The sequence below is a fragment of the Stylophora pistillata genome, chromosome 8 (genome assembly GCF_964205215.1).
Source record: "Stylophora pistillata chromosome 8, jaStyPist1.2, whole genome shotgun sequence".
Lineage (NCBI taxonomy): Eukaryota > Metazoa > Cnidaria > Anthozoa > Scleractinia > Pocilloporidae > Stylophora > Stylophora pistillata.
This window is the reverse complement of record NC_142526.1, coordinates 10,878,008-10,883,724: the sequence shown is the minus strand read 5'-3', so window position 1 is coordinate 10,883,724 and position 5,717 is coordinate 10,878,008. Positions and strand designations below refer to the sequence as shown.

The following is a 5,717-nucleotide window of genomic DNA, read 5'->3' as shown; positions in this document are numbered from 1 at the left end:
TGCCCAAATTATACACCTAACATTATCAACAAAATCTCACCTTTTGCGACATTAAAATACATCCATAGAGCGAGCACAAATATCATAGTTTTAGCAGCTAGATAGATAGTTTAATCTCAAAAGCATTTGCAGCCCGAGGGCTGAATTACACATTTTCACAATCCAAGAAATTTAAAATTTAAAATTTAAAATTAAAATTCAAAAACCTAATTACGCATGTTATTATACCAGCAGTTTACAATATTATAACATAATAATAAATTAAATAAAATATATTAGCTATAAATGTAAATTAATTAAAATAAGTGTAAATTAATTAAAAATATCTACATTATCAGTATCATCATTATTATCACTATCATTATCACGCGTGCCGTAACAAAAGTAGAGGATATCGTATCGATAAAAATCTGCCATTAAACTTCCTTGCCATAGCAAATATAAAAGTTTTCATCGTTCTGGAAGTGCGAAGGCGTGGCATATTAAATTGGTGCTTATTTTTGAAGTTATAGCTGGGTTCATGTATGGGTGGAAGAAGCGCCTTTAACTTATGGTTAGGGTTGTCTAAGATACCTTTAAAAAGCTTCTGACATAGAAATTCGTAATGCTTTAAGATAGGTCGTATTCCTAGATCTTTAGCAACCGCGCAATCACCCGCAGTTATAATGGAAATTGACCGTTTCTCAATACGTAGAAGCTCATTCTTTAGATATTGCGGAAGCGCATTATAGAAGACAAGTATCGCGTACTCTGTTACAGATCTTACACATGATGTGTAGAAAAGTACTAGGTCTTGTAAGGGAACCCTAGTTCTCTTCAGTTGTACTAAAAAATACAACCTCTTACTGGCCTTTTCGATTACTTCTGATATATGACTGTTCCAGGTCAAATCGCTAGCTATATGAAGGCCCAGGAGTTTTACCCCATCAACTACCTCCAACTCTTGCCTTCAATTACTATGGGATCAAAGAACCCGGGCCTTTTAGAAAATGAGATTCGAAGCTCTTTGCACTTATCAGAATTCAAGTAAACTCTATTTTCTTGTGACCACTCAATAACACAATGTTATATTTTGGGCGTGACTTTCACCCTCTTTTGGTACCATCTCCGAGGCTGTTGTATCATCAACGTGTTTCCATAGTGGATACGCGATTTCAAGGTCATTTATCATAAGCACAAATAACCATGCGCCCAATTTTGTGCCCTGTGGTACTCCGGAGGGCACAGATCCCCACTCCGAAAAGCACTCCGCAGCCAGCTTAATTCTTTGTAATCTATCAGAGAGAAAATCAACTATCCAATTGGTAATACTAACTGGCAATTTACACTCAGTACGCAATTTTCTAATCAGAATTTCATGGTCGATAAAATCAAAGGCCTTTCGATAAGGTCTTTCTTACGGTAGCGCCATTTCCATCAGTGTTAATAGACCAATTATGTAACATGCTAATTAAGGCCATAGTCGTGGAGGAATTTGGTATTGCCCCGTATTGGCTGCCGTCAATGATACTCATAACTGCTGGTTTGACGTAGTCGTCCACAATAAACCCTTCTGCGACCTTAGAAATGCAGGGAGTAAGCGAGATAGGTCTTAGGTCCTTTTTCAGTTCCTTTACTGATTTCTTTTTGGGCAGGGGTGTCACGTCACCCAACTTCCACATTCTTGGTAAATGCTGCTCGGAGTAGGAGGCATTAAGGATTTCCGTCACTGGGAAAGCCACTGCATCTGAATATTCCTTCAGTAGCCAATTGGGAATCCTATCAGGCCCACACGCTTTCCCAGGGTTAAGGCGAGACAGAACCTTCTGAACACGTTGTTCACTCACGCGCAGGATCTCTGGTGTTGTATCCGCCTCCATGGGGAGAAACTCTAGTGGAGTTGGCAGCCTGTACTCCTCCAGCGGTTCTAATAACGCGGCATTGATGGTGTTGGCCTTTTCTTTTAATGACAATTCTGAAAAACCTTCCACGTCAATCTGGCTCAAAAGGTCGCCATTTTTTTCTTTTTGAGCCGCTTAGACGCTTTACTTCGTCCCACCATTTCTTTGGAGCTTCTTATCTTAAATTCTGAGTTCTCACTTCATAATATTTAGCTCTGCATGCCTTTCTTTCCCGGTTAACCAGATTTCGGAAGAACTTGAATTTAGCAGAGTCGGCGCCATATGATTTGAACGCTTTTTTGTCTTTTCAGTATCATTGACTTCAGCTTATGGTCAAACCAAGGAGCGTCCGCACTACAGGTGCAAATAGGGTATCTATACAAATCATCTATGTTAAAATACAGTTAGTGAGTAAGTAATAAGTCTATGACATTCTGCTATTTCTGAAAATTACTATCCTGTGTCTGTAGTTTTTCAAAATAAGGCAATGCTCGTTGTTCTAATTACCACAGTGGCTTAGCAAGTATTTCACTACGTCATTGTTCATAATAGAATAATAATATAATAAAATAATAGAACAGTATGCACAAGTAAGAAAGAAACCTCATTAAGTCTATGACTTTTCACAAGCTTTCAGATCAATCTCACAAGAACTAGGGCAGTAGGATATCAGCAATTGCTGACAAGTTTACCCTGGCTAAAGATGTAATTATTACTATCACCTGAGGACTTACTTTAGTTCTGTCATCTCATTTCTGCCCTGTACATGTAAGTTCTAATTGAATAACCCCAGCTTTCAAAAGCTAATACTTAGCAAAGTTACATCAAATGCCTCTTTTTGAGAGAACAAAAAAATTTAGTCAAGGCACAAACCAAACCTTATGAATTGCTTCACAAGCCCTCTGAACAGTTAAAAGTCAATGGAGGACTTAAATTACCATACGTAAGGTAAAGTTTCCGTAGAACCCATACCTCATTATGCATACATGCATACAATTCTTGTTGACTTCTGCTTTGTTTTTGATAGGTATGGAGTTATACGGAAACTTTACCAACAATTCTTTAATATCGTTTATTTTACTCAGTAAAGAATAAGTTACGATCACAAGTCGAGACAGAAGGCTGAGAGATTTCTTTCAAATTATAAGCAGGAGAGAACCATGTAAACAAAGATCATGGCGAATCACTCGCCCAAACTATCCACTGATATATGAAGGAGAACACAGAACGATCATACACGCAAAAACACACCTAAAACCGCATTGCACTACTCTAAGTGTCTAGTTTTCTGGGCTGAAATAATCGTCTTTGGAAAGAGTGAGGACTACAGTATCTCCTACGCACACAAATAATAGAAGGTAAGGTCAATTTAAAGTCCTTTTCTCTTCAGCTAATAACGAGAGGTAGACAATTTATAATTACAAAGACATTCCATGTGATCATAGCCCATATCCCCTCCTAAACTCTTTAATATTCTACCCCTCAAAATTATCTCAACGGTGCCAGCTGAAGCGCGTGAACTGCGCAAGTAGGATACGACCCTCACCAAACAGTTTCGAAATGCATCCAAGATATCTTAACAAAAGGCGACCTCTTTGGCTCAACAAAGCTTTATAGCACTAGTCCGATGTCTCAACTAGTTATTCACCCAGCCGTGACCTATATATTGATTTTTTTACCTGAAAAGAGACGAAGACAAAAGCTAAATTAGCTTACCGGACGTGTCAGCCATTCTCGCATAAATTACTCAAACCACCGGCTCTGCCATTCCTGGAACATAGATTTCCTCCAGCGCGTTCGTGAAATTACTATAATCATTAATTTGGTGCCAATTAAGAAGTAACGATAATCATTATATTTCGGTCTCGAGATCATGTTGACCCAAGCTGATTCATGGGCAACCTCGTTCCCAGGGTCTCTCATCTTCCTGCGCCCTCACTCGCTCGCTCCAGGGGGTGGGAAGTTGGGAGACCCTGGGAACGATGTTGATTCATGGGCTGAACCAATCAGAGATCGCGAAAAACAAAAGCATGACAGACAGCCTATACGATATGGTCGAGTGCGTCGGCTAATATGATTGATCTACAGCACGCATTCAAGTAAAACTCAGCGAGAATCATCCTTCACTAATAAAACAGATCTGATTTTGAGCCTGTTTGAGGTGAGATCTAATATTCTTCATTACAACTGTTTCCGAAGAACACACGGAAGGGGTATATTCTTAATGATATTGTCTCCATCAGATTCCAAAGGAAAACAAATATTTGCACGGAAGTTCATTTACATTGTTGTTTTAATTAAAGAAGATACGGCGCGCAAAATGCGATCTCGCCAAATGTGTACACACAGTCAATGCACTTTTCTGGGTGCCATCATGTTACGGCTGTACACATTTTTGTTACCATTGCAAACGTATTTTGCGTTATTCTTTCAAAGTCTTATGCTTTACAAGTCATTATTCAGATGAGAGAAACCGAAAATATCCAATCTGTGTAATAGTAATATTTCGCCGGAGCAAAGTCTTACAATTTGCTATAGGATGTTGTTACAAAATGCGTAGACTGACGATTCTTACAAAATGCTACAGCCGTTATTACAAAATGCGTTACTCGCCTTTATTACAATATGATGCTGTAATGTGTATTAAAAAATACATAAGTTATTACATTTGCCGAAATCGGTATTAGAAAATGCGCACGTTTCCTCTGCTAGTTTCTTTCTTAGTTGCTATTGAATCTTCGAAATTGGTGTATGGGATGAAGATTATTTATATAGTCCTCTCAAAGTTTTTTCACGGGGTTAAACAAAGGAGATAGCATAGCCTTGTACTAATATGACATCTTGTTAAAGAAACTACACGCGTTTCATCGTTTGTGATATATCTTCTCTCTTCTGTCGGAACGGTTTCTCCTCTAGGAAACAGAAATGAGGAAACAGAACGCGGAAGATGTTATGATATATTTTAGGGATTTGATTATTGTTATTAATATTGTTATTATTTTACTGATCAGGGTCGTAATTTGTCTTCACTAGGGTTATTTTTCTTCAGTCTTTGTTTTGTAGGAATTTTTCTCAGTTTCCTGATTTTAGTTTCGTTCGTCATAAGTTCAAAATAAACACCGGAAATGTCACGATTTACATAATTTTTATTTTTATATTTTTCCTCTCATCTCAGAAATCTGAAATATTTCAGATCGAAACTTTGTGAAAAAAAATTATGACAGAGGATTCCGAATTTCAAACAATCTCATAGTCGAGAAAGGTTCGATATTTTCATCCTAGTATATTGATAACTATTAATCTGTCTTTCCAGATCAAGTTCTTTATGTAAGTTTCGTTTGTCGTAAGTTCAGAACCAACACCAAAAATTAATGTTCTTCTTTCGTCTCTGAGAACTGAAAATCAAATATTTCAAAACGAAACTCCGTGAAAAAAATGACAGAGGATTCCGAATTTCAAACAATCTCAAAAGTCGACAAAGATTCGAAGTCATCCTAGTACATTGGTAATTATTAACCCTTTCAGTCCCAATATTTCATTCATAATTAATTCTCCTTACTGTCTGCCATATAATTGTTATGACGTCAGTTAGGAAAATTTGGTACTAGGTCAACTGATACTCCCCTATTTGATACTTTTCTTTATTCGCCAAACTTATCAGCTTGATTTTGTGTTGATATTGTTAGGAGAAATTCTGTCCTGATCACTCATGGGAGTTCAATGGTTAATATGTGTTTAAAGATCAAGTTCAAACATTGTTATGGCACTGGCTATTTTCATAAATCTTTGTTTTGCAGGCACGGTTTCTTGATTTTGGTTTCAGTCATCAAACGGTCA

At 37.4% G+C, this 5,717-nt stretch overlaps 1 pseudogene; it reads right to left on the bottom strand.

Annotated features, from left to right (window-relative positions):
* Positions 1-233: 233 nt before the first annotated feature.
* Positions 234-1,382, bottom strand: LOC148724940 (uncharacterized; annotated as a pseudogene).
* Between the last annotated feature and the right edge of the window lie 4,335 nt (positions 1,383-5,717).